Here is a 17,531-nt window from a genome sequence, read left to right as displayed (position 1 = left end):
TGTTTAAGTATGCGGTAGTACACTTCCTGACCTTTAGAATTTTAAATCCCTGGGTTTAGTGAAATTCCCCAGATACCTTTAAAGACTTGTAGAAAGGCCTATGAATGCAGGTATTTATAATATTTTGAATGCCAGAAGCCAAAACTGCAGAAGTAAATGACAAGAGTTTTAAAAGAATGCCTTAACAACTGGCTGAATAAATCAACTAAAGTTGAAATGTTCATTTTACTTGTCTGTGGAATTTTTTGTCCTCCAAGTAAGGGACTGACTCCTTAAGGGGAGAGAGGCTAACAGGTAAGGGCGTACACCTCTTGCCACCTCTGGAGACAGAATGTGCTGCATATTTATTTATTTATTTTTAAATATTTATTTATTTATTTATTTGAGAGAGAGAAAGAGAGAGAGCGAGCATGTTTGTAAGTGGGGAGAAGGGCAGAGGAGAGAATCCCAAGCAGACTCCCCGCTGAGCACAGAGCCCTATGTAGTGCTTGATCCCATGACCCTGAGATCATGACCTGAACCGAAACCAAGAGTCAGATGCTCAACTGACTGAGCCACCCAGGTGCCCGCTGCATATTTATTAATATGCGTTATATGCAACATAAAACCAAATTTTTTAATCCAAGAAGGCCCATGGTGTGGAGTCAAAGTGCTCTGGTTGTCCATGTCTGGACAGGCCTACGGCATTACTGTCCGAGAAATTTCTGCAACAAAATAATGTTCCAGCCTCTGAAGCTGAATTTCGTGAAGGTGCTTCATGACTTTGACTTATATTTTTATTGCTGGGGAATGGAATTTTCACTGTTTTTCTTCTTGTTTGGCACCAGCCCCGACACCCCCTAACGTCTTCCTGTGGCTAGCCAAGGGCTGTTCCTGCTGTTTGGGAAGGCGGTAGAACCTCATTTTTCTTTATACATCTCTTATAAATCACTCGGAGTCCTCGGATTCATCCTGCTTGGGTTTTACAAGTGAAGAACGAATCCAAACTCAGACGGGAAGATACAGATGCTTTTCAGATGCTCTGGATCACCCAAGTCCAAGGATGGGTGTCTGTGGCAGTGGGCATTGCCCAGGGGTGAAGGAGGCCCTGCTACTGTCTGCCGAGCAGCGGCAAACAGCCCTGAGTCTGTTCTGGCCTCTGCCTGAGGGGAAAAACATCAACAGGTAACAGCACCCCTTGGACTCGTTCCTTCTGCCAGGGATGCCCTTTGCTGGCCATAAGCGCTTGAAGGAAATGAGTAATGAGAAGACCGAGGGACAACAAAGGCAGTGAAGATTGATGTGGGCTGTTTCCTAGAAAGATTAACAGAAACGGCAGGGCAGAAGTTACTAAAACAATCAGAGCGAAAATGCTTGAATAGGGTACTCTTATGTTTTAATTTCAATTATTATTTTTATATTTAATGCTCATATCTATATTTATTGAAGGAAGACAATGCACACAGATAAGCACTAGAACTCATGGTGGGTAAGAAACTTAAAAAACAACCCTTTCATAATGGAAAATTTCAAATGTATTCAGAGGGAGAGAGAATAGTGTAATGAAGCCCATGTTCCCATCACTCTGCTCCAACAATTACACAGTTATCAGTTCACAGCCAATTTTATTTGACCTGTACCCACGCTCCATCCCTCCTCAAATGGTTTTGAAGCAAATCTCTGCTGGGTTTATCTTTGTTTTGATCTTTTTTTTTTTTTTTAAAAAACCCTAATTTTAATAAAATTGCTACATATATAAAATAAAACTTAACTCCTTAGCGTTATATAATGTTCCATCTGTGTTCAGAGTTTATTAGTTTCTCCATAGTTAATGTGCTTGAATGAAGATCCGTATGAGACTCACCCATTGCATTAGGCTGATATGGCCCGTAAAGTCTCTTTTAGCTGTGATGGTTCTCAGTCTCTCTCTCTTTTCTCTGGACTTTCTGTCATTGTGTTGTTATTAAAAAACAGTTTAGGGGTACCTGGGTGGCTCAGTTGGTTGAACATCCGACTCTTGATTTTGGCTCAGGTCGTGATCTCATGGTCGTGGGGTTGAGCCCTACATAAGCCTCAGTGCTTAGCATGGAGCCTGCTTGGGATTCTCTCTCTCCCTCTGCCCTTCCCCACCCCGTGCCCCCCACCAATTTCTAAAATAAATAAATCCTTTAAAAATAGTTTCATTTTAAAGCAAAATATTGTCATTTAAGTTCATACATCAACGTCCCATGATTGGTTTATTTGACACATGATTTTGTGCGGAATCCATCCTGTACTTTTCCACCGCCCCATGCTCCTGGAGGGCAGTGTTTGTTTTACTCTGTGGGTATCCCTGGCTTATGCTTGATTGTGAAAATCTTTTCATCTGACTCTGCATTATAATATTCTAATTGTTTTGGCTTGTAGGTGTTGATTAAACTTCGTAATAACACACTCATTTTGTGAATGGGCAAAAGCAATACATCGAAGCAGGTTGCCATAGTGGTGTAGTATACATGCGGGCTTTGGGCAAGGCTGGGACCTGAGTTTGGAACCTGGGAGCACTGGCTGGCTGTGTCTCTTTGGGAAAGGGCTTCACTGCACTTAACTCTTGGTTCCTTCCACCCTTAAGTGCATGTGACGATACTGATATCAGCTACTTCGAGCAGTGTTGTCAGGTTGAATGAAGTATTTGAATTCTTAGTTTGGTGCTCCCCACACAGTGAGCATCAGTAAGTATGAAGGTCATGTGTGCTCCATTCCCAGTCACTTTTATTTTTTTTTTTGGTATATATATATATATATATATATATATATATATATATATATATATATATTTTGGGGGGTATATTTTCATTTTTTAGGTTTTTAAGTTTTAAAATTTTTAAAGTTTTAGATTTACAGAATAATTGAGCAGATAGCACATAGAGTTCCATATACCCACTCCATGCCCACCCTCCCATTTCGTTTATTATTTCCTATGTTAACATCTTGCTTTAATGTGGTTCCTTTGTTACAATTAATGAGCCAATATTGACACATCATTATTAACAATATTCCATAGTTTCCATTAGGGCTCACTCTTAGTTTTGTATAGTTCTCTGGGTTTTGACAAATGCACAATATCATGTATCCACTGTTATGGTTTCCAACAGAACAATCTCACCACCCTAAAAATCCCCTGACCTCCATCTATTCATCATTAACGCTCCTGCCAAACCAGCCCTGGCAGCCACAAGTCACTTTTCTATCTCCATAGTTTTTCCTTTTGCAAAATGTCATATACTTGGAATCATAGAATATGTAGCATTTTCAGACTGGCTTCTTCCATTGAGCAATATGTTTTAAAGTTCCATTTTTTAAAATGTATATGATATACAGTTAATGCAAAGCATTACACAGTGCCTGTTCTGTGTGAAGACAAGGGGAGCCGCTTTTGATATTCGTCCACTTCAAGGACAATTCGTCCCTTCGTTGGAGGGCTTTTCCTTTCCACGTTGAGCAGACAGTAGGAAGTGAAAATACGAGGCCTCTGGATGCTCTATTTATAAGCACATTGGGGTTATAGCTGATGCATATGTATGTGTAGTGCAGCGGTTCTGTGCTGGTCCACAAACAGGCTGCACTTTGAAAATACAGATTCTTTTGGCCCTGGGAGTGTCTAATTCTACGGGGTCAGAACAAGGCCTTGGAAATCTGTATTTTCTGGGCTCCCCAGATAATGCTTAGGTAGGGCCATTTCTTTGGTAGTAAGATGACACCCTAGCTTTGGTATCAGAGTATTTGACTTTGAGTCTTCACTCTTCATTAAAGCACCAGATATATATTTGGGTCCTTCCATATGCCAGACCCTGGGCTAGGCTCTGGGTTGATACAAAGGTGAGTTCAACAGTCACACTTTCTACCCTAATGAGCTTATACTCCAGAGGAGGCAGACATTAATCAAAGAATCACACAAATCAATGTTATTCATCAATTACGCTAGGTGCTAAGAGAGAAAATACCAAATGCTAGGAGAGAGTGTAACAGAAGGGTCCGACTTAGTCTGGAATGGGGTCAGTGGTTTGCTTTTCTCTGAGAAAAGGACCTTAACCGAGGTATTACCCATGAAGTGAGGGCAGGACATCTGCCACCAGCACACACAAGGTCGATATCGTTTGGAACACCGGGAACAGTTGGGGAATTAATCCCTCAGTATCTGTCCTTCTGCAGATAAACAGCTGGGACACTGGCTCTCCAGCTATCCTCCTACTCAACTGCAGAAAAATTTCTTACAAGTCTCTAAAGCATGTTTTTTTTTTTTTTTTTTTAAAGATTTTATTTATTTGAGAGAGAGAGAATGAGAGAGAACACATGAGAGGGAGGAGGGTCAGAGGCAGAAGCAGACTCCCTGCCGAGCAGGGAGCCCGATGCGGGACTCGATCCAGGGACTCCAGGATCATGACCTAAGCCGAAGGCAGTCGCTTAACCAACTGAGCCACCCAGGCGCCCTAAAGCATGTTTAATAGTTCTGCCAATTATATTTATCAGAAGCTCAATCAGGTTGTAAATAGGCCTCCCTTAAAGAGCGTTAGAATTTGGGTTGTTTGTGATTCTAAAGGCTTCTCTATGGGGCACCTGGGTGGCTCAGTCAGTTGGGTGTCTGTCTTCAGCTCACGTCATGACCCCAGGGTCCTGGGATCGAGCCCCACATCGGGCTCCTTGCTCAGTGGGGAGCCTGCTTCTCCCTCTCCTGATCCCTTTGCTTGTGCTTTCTCTCTCTCTCTCTCTCAAATAAATAAATAAAATATTTTTTTAAAAAAAGCTTCTCTATATTTGGGTAGGGCCAGTTCATTTACTGAAAGATACCCAGAGAAGAGAAAAACATCCGACTTTGGATCACAACTACCTAAGAATTGTGGGGTGCTTGTGCATTTCTCACATGTTGTTACTGGCAGTCTCATTTCAGCTTCACCACGGCCTTAGAGATATGCATTATTATGACCATTGCACACGTGTGAAAGCAAAGGCTGAGAGAAGTGCAGAGCGACACCTTAGGCGTGACATGCGCAGAAGCAAGTGCAGTGGTTTGCTGTGAGGAAAGAGTCAGTGGCAGCCAGGACCATTATTACTCTCATTGTGTCCGTTTGGAGCCCCCACTCTGTGCCCACATCTGGAAGATATACGAGCCTGACATACCAACTTCCCAGAGGCTCACTTCTTCTGGAAGTGAGGCTCTGCAGGGGACTCCCTGTGTTCCTTCTCCCTCTCTCCAAAGCCAACCAAGGTCTCCTCAGAAGTCTACAGCTCAACCCAAAGAAGAGACTTCCAAGGCAAAGCAAAATGAATTGTCTTAAAGGTATTTCTGATATTAAGAATTCTGCCCATTTGAGCTGGAATTATGTTTTATCTCTTGATGGATATTTTTTTCAATATGAACCATATTTTTTTTTTGAAATGGATCAGTTATTTAATTACGTTCTTTGTAAGAAATTTAGAACACCAATTTGTGAGGGTAAACTCCATTTGTGAGAGAAAACACAGAGCAGAGGTAGTCCTGAAGCTGAGGAACAGCTTTGATCTTTGGCAGAATTTGCGAGTCCACAGCTTTCTGATCAACCTTGCGCTGCTCTGTAATCTTGTTATTTCTCTTTCTCGGTGTCAAAGATCTCACCCTCCTGGTGTCTGGGCTTGCACAGCTTCTTCTTCTTGAAGTAAGCATCAGTGAGATGTTTGGGGATTTTCACACTGCTGATAATCAATTTTGGTAGAAGTAGCAATGACGAATGTCTGGTGTGTTCTACGCAGAGGGACTCGATTGAGGGACAGAGGTCCGGTCACAAGTAGCAAGCCACTGCTCAGTTGCTTCAGGAAAACTACCCTCTTGCCTCTGTGGCGCCCAGCGAAGATGATCAAAATGGTCCTGGGAGTGATACTAGCTCGCAGCTTTCTCACGTGCTGACTGAAAGGATTTTTGCCAGGGCTCAACAGCTTTCGAGGCACATCTTCAGTAGGGTAATAACCTAGGCATTTTGCGAAGTTTAACCACTCGGGTACCACCGTTCTTGTCACCACCAATGGTTTTGTGACAGTAGCAAGAACTTTCTCCTTCTTTTTCTTTTCAACCCTGGATTTAGCTGCCTCTTGTACATGGCCTTTCTGGAATACATAGCCAATCGGGAATATCTGCCAATTCCTCTGACAAGTACAGGGTTTCGGCTGCAGTGGGGCTTCCCCTTCTTTGGCGTTTTAGCCTTGGGGTTACCCTTCTTAGCCTTGCCACCAGCATCAGCCTTCTTAGCTTCAGGTTTCTTCTCCTTAGTATCCGGCTTCTCAGCTTTTTCGCCCGCCATCTTGCAAGATGGGAAAGCAGTATGAACCATATTTTTGCTCTCCACCTTATTTTACGCTCTCCGCCTGAAATTGTGCCACATGGTAAGTCCTATAATCAAGCAAAATTTTTGTTTTTGTTTTCCCATATATTGGGGGCAATAGGTGAAAATGTAGAATTATTTTAGAGGTTACAAGACCTCTTACTTCACTCCCTGAAATCTTTCCTTCTATTTTATTATAGTGCCCAAAGTTTCTATCTCTAAGAGTCATTCCTTGGAATTTATAAGGTCTTGTACATAAAAAGCCCCTGTTAAAAAACATGCAACCTAAAAAAAGTAACCCATTGGTATTTATTAAGGCTTAAGTGTTAATTATAATCATGACGTTTGAAAGTTATGGCTAAATGATTTATTACTAAGAAGCCAAAAGCTTCTAGATATGTCTGGATCCAAGGACAGAGGCAAAGTTTGAAAGATTCTAATGATGCAAAAACAAAAAAACAAAACAAATTATGGGATCTTTCCCGCCTACCCTTTATCTCATCCAAAACCACTATTATTTCATGATATATTTAAGTGTTAATTATGCTGGATACTGTGAGGTCATCAAAGATGGCCTAAAATATAGTAACTCAGCTTCCTTTTTAGAGCTTTATGGGGGAATTGGTTTTCTTCTTTGCTCTCTCTTGAGAATTCTGCTTGGCTGTTGTGTCTGTCCTAATGCTGCAGTAGTTGGCTTCAGTTTGGAGCTGTGGTTTTGTATATTGCCATGGAACCTCATGTTTAACCAAGCAGTTTTTTGTATATATCCTTATCTTTGATTTTGATTATATTTTGTATTCTAAGAAATTATCCTGAATTTCCCTTTAAGAAATTAAAATATGTTTACAGTCCAGGTTTTGTCATACTGAATTCCAAGTCCTGTTAGTTGGCCGAGTTTTTCTGTGACCTTGTTGAATTGTCAACAAAGGTAGTGCATTGCTGATGAATTAAGTAGGTATTTATTGTCTCCAGCAGGAAAGTGGAGGAAGGAATGTCTTTGCATTTACACATCACCTGACACCATTATTCTAACTTTATTTATTACCTTTATTGTGCTATGTGTGAGACTCATGATGAAATCTGCCTCTCTTCACTCTACTTTGGCTCCCAAATAAAATATTAGTCTGTTAGTTCATTTTAATGTGTCATATGAAAGTCTTGTCACTGTTCTGATGCTAGGATCCTGACCAAATGGGGAATGGATGAAATATGTGTTGGTGGAGGAAATAGAAATCCAGAACATGGTAAGGAGGACCAGACTGCTTCGGTGGAATGCCTCAGTTGATGATCCTAAGTAGCTAAGAAGCTTTAGTTTCCAACATGTGGCTTGGATGTTGAAGTTAGAAGTGGTGAAGGCATAGGAAGTAAGATATAAAGACCAAATTCTTCTGGTTCACAGCTTTATTTTTAGAACAGCCTAGAGTAGGAAGGAAAGCAAATAAAAGGAAGCAACTTCTTATCTGAACAGAACTTCAACAGTCCTGCTTGTAAAGGCCAGTCTCCTACTAGGTGTGTCCTTGGGATTTATCACATATTGACTTGGTTCAGCTTAAGAAATACCCCAGCAATTTGAGAAGTGGGGAAAAATCTCAGTTGGAAAGCCTTATGGCAGCCCTATTGTAAGTCTAAGCAAGACTTTGAGGAACTCATTCCAATCTAGAGGGAAGAATCCTCCAGTCTAGTAATCTTCAATCCATAGGCATTAGACCACCTGTATCAGAAACTGATATATGCTGAAATATAGATCCCTGGGCCCTACCTGAGGCCTATTAGAGCAGAAGTTCTATGGGGTAAGGTCTAAGAATCTGCATTTTTTTTTTGTAAAGATTTTATTTATTTATTTGACAGAGAGAGACACAGCGAGAGAGGGAACACAAGTAGGGGGTGCGGAGAGGGAGAAGCAGGCCTCCCGCGGAACAGGGAGCCCGATGCGGGGCTTGATCCCAGGACGCTGGGATCATGACCTAAGCCGAAGGCAGACGCTTAACGACTGAGCCACCCAGGCGCCCCAAGAATCTGCATATTCACAAACATAGGTTCTTAGAAAGTTCTTATTCACAGCTAAGATAGGTGCTTATCCTTGGAGACCTGTCAAACCCATCACTTGGGAATGAAGGTAGAACTTTGAACTTGCAGCTCAGATGGGCTGGGTTATTTTCAGTAGAGCTTCCTATTATAGATAAAATAATAGTCACATCAGTAGCAAAGGGCTTCATAAAATATTCCAACCTCCACAGGTGGCATAATTTCCTATTGTTCTTAAATCCTGATATGTTCTGGAGAAGTTGCATTTTTTTCATCAAGTTCTCTCAGATAAATAAATGTGTTGAGGTTCTGAGTGTGCTTGTAATACTTACATTGGAATGTAATCTAATAGAATAAAATGTCATGCAACTCTTTAGATAATATCTGTTTGGATAATATAGAAGGACAAATAGACTGTGTCTGTGTATTTATATACTATATATTTAAATTTCATATATTATTTCTGTGTTGCATTATTTAATAAACACGGGCTATGCACTGTACTAGTGCTTTTATTATAATCTAATGTAATATTAAGTCATACTTATTTAGTTTTGATAGCAAAGTAGAATTGAAGTAGCAATGATGTACATAGTGATCTGATATCGAAGACATTTTTGCCCATCTGCTTTGCAGTGGTAATTGGTGCATAGAGCATAAACTTTGGATTCAGACAGACATTGGCCCCAGCTTTTCCCCTTGCTGGTTGTATGACCTTGAACATTATTTAACTTCTCTGAATCTCTGCCTTCTATAAAAAGAGGACAATAGTATATTACTTCTATAATATAGAACACCTTAGTCCAATGTCTGGAACATACCAGATGCTCAAGAAATATGATGCCCTTTATTGCACTAGAGGAAAGAGTCAGGTGGCATTTTGTAGCTTCTGTATGCTCAGCTATAGTCCCTTATTGAGCTGGGAATATTTCACACTTCATCTTTTCTTTCTTATCCTTATAATTGTTCTTTATTCATAATGCAGCCATCTCCTTCCACAGGAACAATGAAGCATGGTACCAACCACGCTCTGTTATTAATTTTGCACAAAGGTCACTGCTGACAGTGACCCTTCCAAGAAGTAGCACTCACTCCTTTGCCTTAAAAAAATGTCTCACAAAGGTTCTCCAGCAGGCGTGAGCATTATTCTTAGTCCTTCCACTGCTTCAGTGTGGCATTGTCATCAGTAACATGTACATTTGCAGTTTGGCTCGGGTCTGTTTCTCTGCTTTGTTCAAAAGGTACCACTGACCTTTCTAATTAGCTGGGTTGCAGATGACTGAGCTTGCACATATGAGGGCCAGGCAGAAAATAAATCTTCCCTATTTCTGTCCAGACAGTCACAAGGAGTCAGGAAAAATGCCACTGAAAGTCCATAAATCTTCTATCTTCCCTCCTGAAGGGATGTGAGAGAACAGCTCTCCTGTCTTTATATATGACAGTGTTCCTGAATGTGTGGGGAGGGTTTTTGATGTCAGATTTTTCTGCCGAGATCGCAGGTGGCAAGAGTTAGCATCCTGCAGTTAGGAGCGAAATTAGATTTGGACTGGTAAAGGAAGCACTGATATGTTCTGGCCGGTGTAAATCACCTAAGCTCTTTAAATGAGCTGTGGATAGGTTGCATGTCTCAGACTGAACACCTACAATGAGCAGGAGGATCAAAGCCAGCCAGGGAACGAGCTCTGGACTACCATCTAAGCCGTAAGAGGAGAGAGAGAAATTAAGATCATGGAGTCCATCATCTTATTCCACCTAAAATGGCCATTTCATCATTTCCAAAAAGCACAGAGAAAGCAGGTGAGCTTCTCCAAGTGGTGAAACCTGCTGTCAGTAGAGAAAGCACATGTTTTGGGAAGCTGCGCTAGCTGGGCGATGAGGGCACACACGCAGTCCCCAGGACTGTAGAGATCTCTAGATGAGTGAGAGAGAGGTTGGCAGAGATTGGGAGAGGCTGTTCTCATCTGAGAATCAGCATTCCAGGACTCCCTAGAAGGCCGAAATACAGCAACCCAGAGCAAAGGTCCCAAAGCCTGGGAAAAGACTGGCAACCCAGATCCTAAAATTCTGCCAGATCTAATGCACCAGCAGGCCTATGTGAAATGGCTGCTGGTTTCACTGGGGAGCTGAAGCAGTCATCTGTGAATTGCTTCTCAGGTCCAGCGTGAGTAATTGAGAGTGAACATCAAGAGAGCTTGATAGCAACTTGACATTTCATGACATCCAAGTGTGGACCCAGTGGGCTTATATTGTGTATGTCTTGGACTTTCAAGATTTTCTTTTTGTTTTTATTTTTAAATACAAATTGCAGGGAAGATTGGCCCTTCCTCACAGATTGTTTCTATGCCCACTGATGTTTTCTTTTCTCCCTTATATCCATCCTCACTATTCACATCCTTACACAGAAAGGCTCACAGCTCACAACTTTTAGGTCTCAGGTTCTTCCCCCCTCAGGGCACATCTCCAACTCTGTACCCAATTCCAAGTTGTATGTATATGTGGGTTTTCCCAAACCACCAAGCAAATCTCCCACACCAGCTGGGTGTCCTGTAGTTTCATTCAACTCTGACACTGTCTACCTCGAGATCGTGTCAGATTCCACAGGTGGAGGGCTCAGTCCTACAAGACTCTTCCCCCTTCCCCACTTCAGATGCCAACTGAAAGTCCAGTTTATCACCTGTGGTCCTAACCGAATAGCTACAGCTTGGAAGCTCCAGTGACTCCCTCCTTGGGTTTGATTCTGCTGCAGTGGCTCACAGATCTCAGAGGAACATTTTACTTACTAGATTACTAGTTTATTATAAAAGTATATAACTCAGGAACAGCCAGGTGGAGGAGATGCATAGAGCAAGGTATGGGGTAGGGGCATAGAGCATCCATGGTTTCTCCAGGTCCACCATTCTCCCCGAGCCTCCATGCGTCTACCAACCTAGAAGTTCTCCCAGCCTTGTCCTTTTGGAGTTTTATGGAGGCTCATTACATAGGCATGATTGATTACATCATGTCCATTGGCAATAAGTCAATCTTCAGGCTCCTCCCCTCCCCAGAGGTCAGAGGGGTGGGATTGCAAATTCCAACCCTGAATTCACTGGGTTGGTTCCCAGTTGACATCCAGCCCTTGTCCTCAGGTGCTTTCCAAAAGTCACCTCATTGACATAACAGTGGGCACAGTTGGGGCACCTGGCTGGCTCATTCAGTAGAGCCTGCGACTCTTGATTTCAGGGTTGTAAGTTCGAACCCCATGTTGGGTGTAGAGATTACTTAATAAAAATATTTTTTAAAAAAGACCCCTTTAGGGGACGCCTGGGTGGCTCAGTTGGTTAAGCGTCTGCCTTCAGCTCAGGTCATGATCCCAGGGTCCTGGGATCCAGTCCCATATCTTGCTCGCTGCTGAGCAGGGAGCCTCCTTCTCCCTCTGCCTGCCACTCCCCCTGCTTGTGTGCACTCTCTCTCTCTCTCTCTGACAAATAAATAAAATCTTTAAAAAAAAAAAAAAGACCCCTTTAGGAAGTTCTGAGAGTTTTAGGAGATCTGTGCCAGAAATGGGACAGTCTAAATATATATTTCTTCCTATAAATCACAACATCACCTATAGGACTGTTGAGTGCTGACTTGACAGCAAAACATTTCTTTTGAAATTTTCAAGAATATGACCCTTAATAAAGAAACAACGAGAAAAAAATTTTTAAAAAGTTCGTATGACTAAAAAAATATGACAGAAGTAGTAGCAGAGCCGGCTGAAAAACTGGGTTCTCCTGAGGAGGTTAGTGAGATGATCTCTGACAGAGAAAATGATTTTGCAAGCAGTTCCTTGACGGCTGTTTGGTCATTCAGGTGGCTATGTTGAGTTACTTCGAGATCTGTGAAGTAGATGGAGGCAATAACTTCAACAGCTTATCACTGTAAGCTATATGGTTAAAAAAAAAAAAAAGATTGGACTAATAACAATTGTTATGTAACATTTTAGCCACTTTCTGGAAAATGACCCAAATGTACATTTTTCAGTCAGAACTGTAAGCCACGTGGCACCACTATAGGTACATGAAGTGGACCGATTTTCGTACAATTACTGATTTCTTTGTGGCGTTTAACCTGGCCAGCGTGGGGTTGCACAGCCCGCATTGACCAAGTTCCCACCCTTTGCTTGGGTCTCTAAATGACTCAGGAAGCGGTGTTGAGAGGAATGAGGAGTTTGTCCCAGCTGGTCATGGGCCGCCATGTTTACCAAGCTATCAATGTCTTGACACATTCAAGAAAATTTTTCTCCATAGAGGAATGATTTCCCATTGTGCCTCAGACTTTTCCCCACCCCGCTAGTGAAGATGCTCCCTTCCTCTGAGGTAGTAGAGGGCGGTTCTGTCCCTGCCAAAAGACAGCTTTTCACACTCTCTCCTTTCTCGAGAGAATGTAAAACTAATTGGTGTGCAGCGTGAGAGCATTGACGTTTGGCGGAATTGGCAGGTGTGAACATACTTTCTTCACACCTCGCAGTCATCTAGGGGGAAGTGACAGAGATGTCCTGATCTGAGCTCTTTCCCTTTGCACAGAGCTGGCCACTGCAGAACACTCTATACCGACAGAGAAGACGTGCGCTACTGTGGGAAGAACCGACATGTGATTTGATTCTGGCAACGGATCCTCACGACGTCATGCTGGGCAGTAACTCATTAGCTGTGATCTTGTACAAATTTGGGCATTCTGAGATAAAGTGGTTTGATCACTATCATGTCACATGAAGAGGGACTTTTTAAAGGACCTGTAGATCAATATGAAAATGAGATGAAATGTTTTGGTTTATTTTTTTTAAGATTTTATTTATTTATTTGAGAGAGAGAGAGAGAATGAGCTGTGGGCAAGGGCAGAGGGATAGAGAGGGAGAAGCAGACTGACTCCTTACTGAGCAAGAAGCCCTATGTGGGGCTCGATCCCATGACCCAGAGATCATGACCTGAGCCAAAGGCAGACGCTTAACCCACTGAGCCACCCAGGTACCCCGAAGTATTTCAATTTAATGAAAAAATTCCATTCCGAGGAGAATATATTCAACCATTTAAAGTGTGTATATGTGCGTGCATGCACGCATATGTGTGCATGTGTGTTGTAGGGAAAGAGAAAATCCACTTAGGAGAACGTGTATAGAATCTATTAAAAACTGTATAGCTGGGGCATAACCCTTAATTTTGTAAATTAAAAAAAAAAGGCAAATAAGCATCCGTGTGAGTGAGAAATGAGAGCCAGAAATATCAGTGTGAGTTATGACATCAATAGACCAATGAATTGCCAATGACACAGAGGTGCTTTATGAGCCTTGGCAGGCGATTAGGTAAAAGTTTCTCCTGGCATAGCAATTTGAAGTGGTTATTAACCATGTATACTGAAATTTGATGGGCTAAAAAAAAAAGTTCTTAAAAAATAACTTTCACATCGAATTGTTCCCTCCACGATGCTTTAAGAACAAAAACAAAAACAAAAAAATCCCCAGAAAACAAACTCATGATGAGCTGAAGTAAGAGATTTTTATACTGAACAAAGGTGACTAAACTGCAAGCATGAAACCTTCTATTTTTAGTGGATCCTCACATTCTTTACTGCTGGCATTCCCAGTTTCCAGTTAATACATTCTCCAGTTGGCTGGTTATTGTTCTGTAAATCACATTTCACTATGTCAGCAAACAATGGCATGAACTTAAAGAGTAAAACAAAATAAACTTGGAAAAAAACTAACATAAAAACACTGAAGTCCAGAAGGAGTCTAATCCCTTAGAAAATGAGGGGCAATAAAAGAGGAGTTAAAATTAAAAGATGACACTGCAGGTTGATTCTTGGTTTTCTAAGTGCAGAGTCTTGTTTGTATTTGTATCTACGGGATTGTGAAAACAAATGACCAATCAGTGAATTAACTGGAAACAAAGAAGGTATCAGCTTTTTGCTTGATATAGGCATATATAAATTTTATATTGAGATATATGTATATATAATATATATTTAATTCAGCATATAATGTCCATCTGTATATATACAGAAATATATTTTGAACTTTCCAAAGGTTTCCAATTATATTCTCAAATACTTATTTAATATGCATTAAATGTAAATATCTATTATTCAATAATATATAAATACATATTATATACTAAATATAAATACATTAGATATTATATGTTAAGTATTTTTTTTTAAGTCTGACCATTACTTTCATTAATCAAAGAGTGGAGCAGAATTCTGTATTGCAATGTAAATAAATGTGGCACAGACTTTGACATTTTGTGTACCTTCCTTATTTTTTAAGTGTCCTTGTCTTAAATTGTCTGCTACTGTGACACTAGATTGATCAAAATACATGAAGTATTTTTTTTTAATCTTTTAGAGCAATCCATTCTATTGTCCTAGAATATACATGAGGATCAAAAAACACATTAATAGTTTTTGAACTAGGTTTTATCCTTTGAAATATCTTCTCTACTTGAAACATTAATTCATATAAAATTTCTGAGCATTCCCAATCATAGAAGGATTTTTTAAAATTAAATTATGTTAAAACAATTGAATTCCGGGCGCCTGGGTGGCTCAGTTGGTTAAGCGACTGCCTTCGGCTCAGGTCATGATCCTGGAGCCCCGGGATCGAGTCCCGCATCGGGCTCCCTGCTCAGCGGGGAGTCTGCTTCTCCCTCTGACCCTCCTCCCTCTCATGCTGTCTGTCTCTCATTCTCTCTCAAATAAATAAATAAAAAAATCTTTAAAAAAAAAAAAAACAACAACAATTGAATTCCAAGGGAAGGAAAACATACATGGAAAATGACTGGGAAAAAAAAGTGTGCGTTTCCTTCCCATTTGTGATTCTTTTCACTCTTCCTTGCTGAATCACACTTACAATACCATTACATTTATGATTAATTTAAAAATAAAATTAAATGTCTGGTTTTGTAATATTAGAGACTGGAGGCCAGAGGGAAGCAGTCTCCTCTCAATCAATAGGAAAGGTGGAATCTTCGTCAATGCTATGTGGTAACATTTATGTCTCATCACTAGCAATTTCTCACTGTCATCCTAAGATTTTGCCAATGGATATAAATCCGCTCCCTTGCTTTCGTTGTCAATCAAAAATAGCATCCTGGCATTTCATTTCATGTTTCACAGGCTAGAAATTTTTAGCAACCTGAGGACATGTGACTTGAAAACATGAGCAGCGCTGAGAATTATAGTCTCTCCCAGTCTTCATGGCTAAAGGGAGTTAGACTTGAACAATTCCCAGGGCAGCATAGACAGCCGAAAAATATTAAATTCACAGACTGAGGTTTTGCCACTGAAAACTGACTTTGGAGTTTTTTTGGAGTGTGAGGAGGAAGGGCATTGACAAATCTAGGAGTTTGGAGTCAGGAGAAATTGTTCTATATTCCCCTCACTGAGATTTTTCTAAGTAAAGTAGTTAATTAAAATCTTAGGTTTGAGTAGATAAACTCTAAGTAAGGTCTTTTAAAAATTTCGTCCTTGCATGACACTATCCATCATTACACAGATGTGTAATATAATCCTACAGAATCTACAAATTTCCCCAAATATGATATTTGTGAGCTCTTTCGAAGGCTGTGGCATTTTTTGTGACTTTGTCATTTCCAGGTCTCTGTGACCTCTGACCTTTTACTGCTGCATTCTGAAGGAGGACTTTGGCTGAGCAGAGATGTCCAAGTGCAATTCTTATGACCCAAGGAGGCTCAGGATTCCTCACAGGGACATTTGAGGGACCTTGAAGAATTTATGTTTCTGTTGATAAATTTCTCCGCATGGCCTCCCTGGGAGCAATGAACAAAATGTATATTCAGACAGCTCCAACTTCACAACTCCAGCCATAGGTTTCTGGAGCTCAGAAAGCACGAAGGGCATGGTCATAGCTTCCTGTTACTGGTCATGCACATGCCATCAGTACTCTTCAGAGGGCACTTAAGAAGGAGTAGCACTTTGGAGGCAGAGAGAACTAGGTTCAAATTCTAGTTGCAAAAGCTGACTGTGTAACCCTGAGGAAGCTGACCTCCCTTCTTTGTAAATGGGTGTGATGGGTTTTATGAGATTATGTTTGTTTGTTTGTTTGTTTTTAAGATTTTATTTACCTGATACAGACCTAGCACAAGCAGGGAGAGTGGCAGGCAGAGGGAGAGGGAGAAGCAGGCTTCCCACGGAGCAGGGAGCCAGGACCCTGGGATCATGACCTGAGCTGAAGGCAGATGCTTAACCGACTTAGCCACCCAGACGCCCCTGTGAGATTATATTCGGAAAGCACCTGTTACGGCACTGAGAAATCAAGGAGTATTCTCTTTGTGTCACCCTTCCATGCTGTGTTTACTCTGTTACAAATAAAATTAATTCAACCTGTTAGGCTGTCCGCACCTTCAGAACCGACTGGCCTCTTTTGGCTTGAGGCATACCATCTGCAGTATTTTGCACCAACTTTAAGAACATAATGTACTTACAAAATTACTTGTCAATGTAGACTACAAATGAATCTTTACATTATTAAAAAGAAAAACAAACAAAACCGAGCAAAGAAGATGAGCAAGTCATTTACAACAGAATAAACACAAATGTTCAATGAATATGAAAAAAATGGTCCAACTCATCATCATCAGAAAAATACACAATTACAAAAATAACAGCTTTCTTGGTTTCTTGAGATATAATCCACATACCATACAATTCACCTATTTATATTATATATTTTGATGTTTTTTAGTACATTTAGTACAGAATTGTACAACCATCACCATGATTAGTTTAGAATATTTTCACCCCACCCATAAAAACCCCATATCCTGTAGTAGTTACTCTTCTCTTCACCCCTCCTTCCCCACTGCCCCCCACCCCTTCCTCTAGCCCTGGGCAACTACTAATCTACTTCCTGTCTGTATAGATTTGCCAAACAGAAACTGTAATCATTCTGCAGTTAAGTCCCCATTCCCCCTCTCCTGAACCTCTCTAATCTCCTTTCTGTTTCTGTGGATTTGCCCATTCTAGATATTTCATATCAGTGGAATCCTCCAAAACTTGCCCTTTTGTGTTTGGCTTGTTTCACTTATCATAATGTTTTCAAGGGTCCTCTGGCTTGCAGCATGTATCAGAACGTTTCCTTTTTTATGATTGAAGAACACTCCTTTGAATGGATGGACCACATTTTGTTTATCCACTCACCTGTTGATGATTACTTGG

At 40.9% G+C, this 17,531-nt stretch overlaps 1 long non-coding RNA gene and 1 pseudogene across 6 annotated transcripts in view; one reads left to right on the top strand and one right to left on the bottom strand.

Moving 5' to 3' along the window:
* Window positions 1-17,531, top strand: part of LOC118553267 (uncharacterized) — a 297,009-nt gene that overhangs the window by 27,880 nt on the left and 251,598 nt on the right. The window lies entirely within an intron of this gene.
* On the bottom strand, window positions 5,400-6,306 carry LOC118523277 (large ribosomal subunit protein eL6 pseudogene; annotated as a pseudogene).

The sequence above is a fragment of the Halichoerus grypus genome, chromosome 1, assembly GCF_964656455.1.
Source record: "Halichoerus grypus chromosome 1, mHalGry1.hap1.1, whole genome shotgun sequence".
Lineage (NCBI taxonomy): Eukaryota > Metazoa > Chordata > Mammalia > Carnivora > Phocidae > Halichoerus > Halichoerus grypus.
The sequence above is the reverse complement of the archived record's forward strand: the minus strand, read 5'-3'. Positions and strand labels throughout refer to the sequence as shown.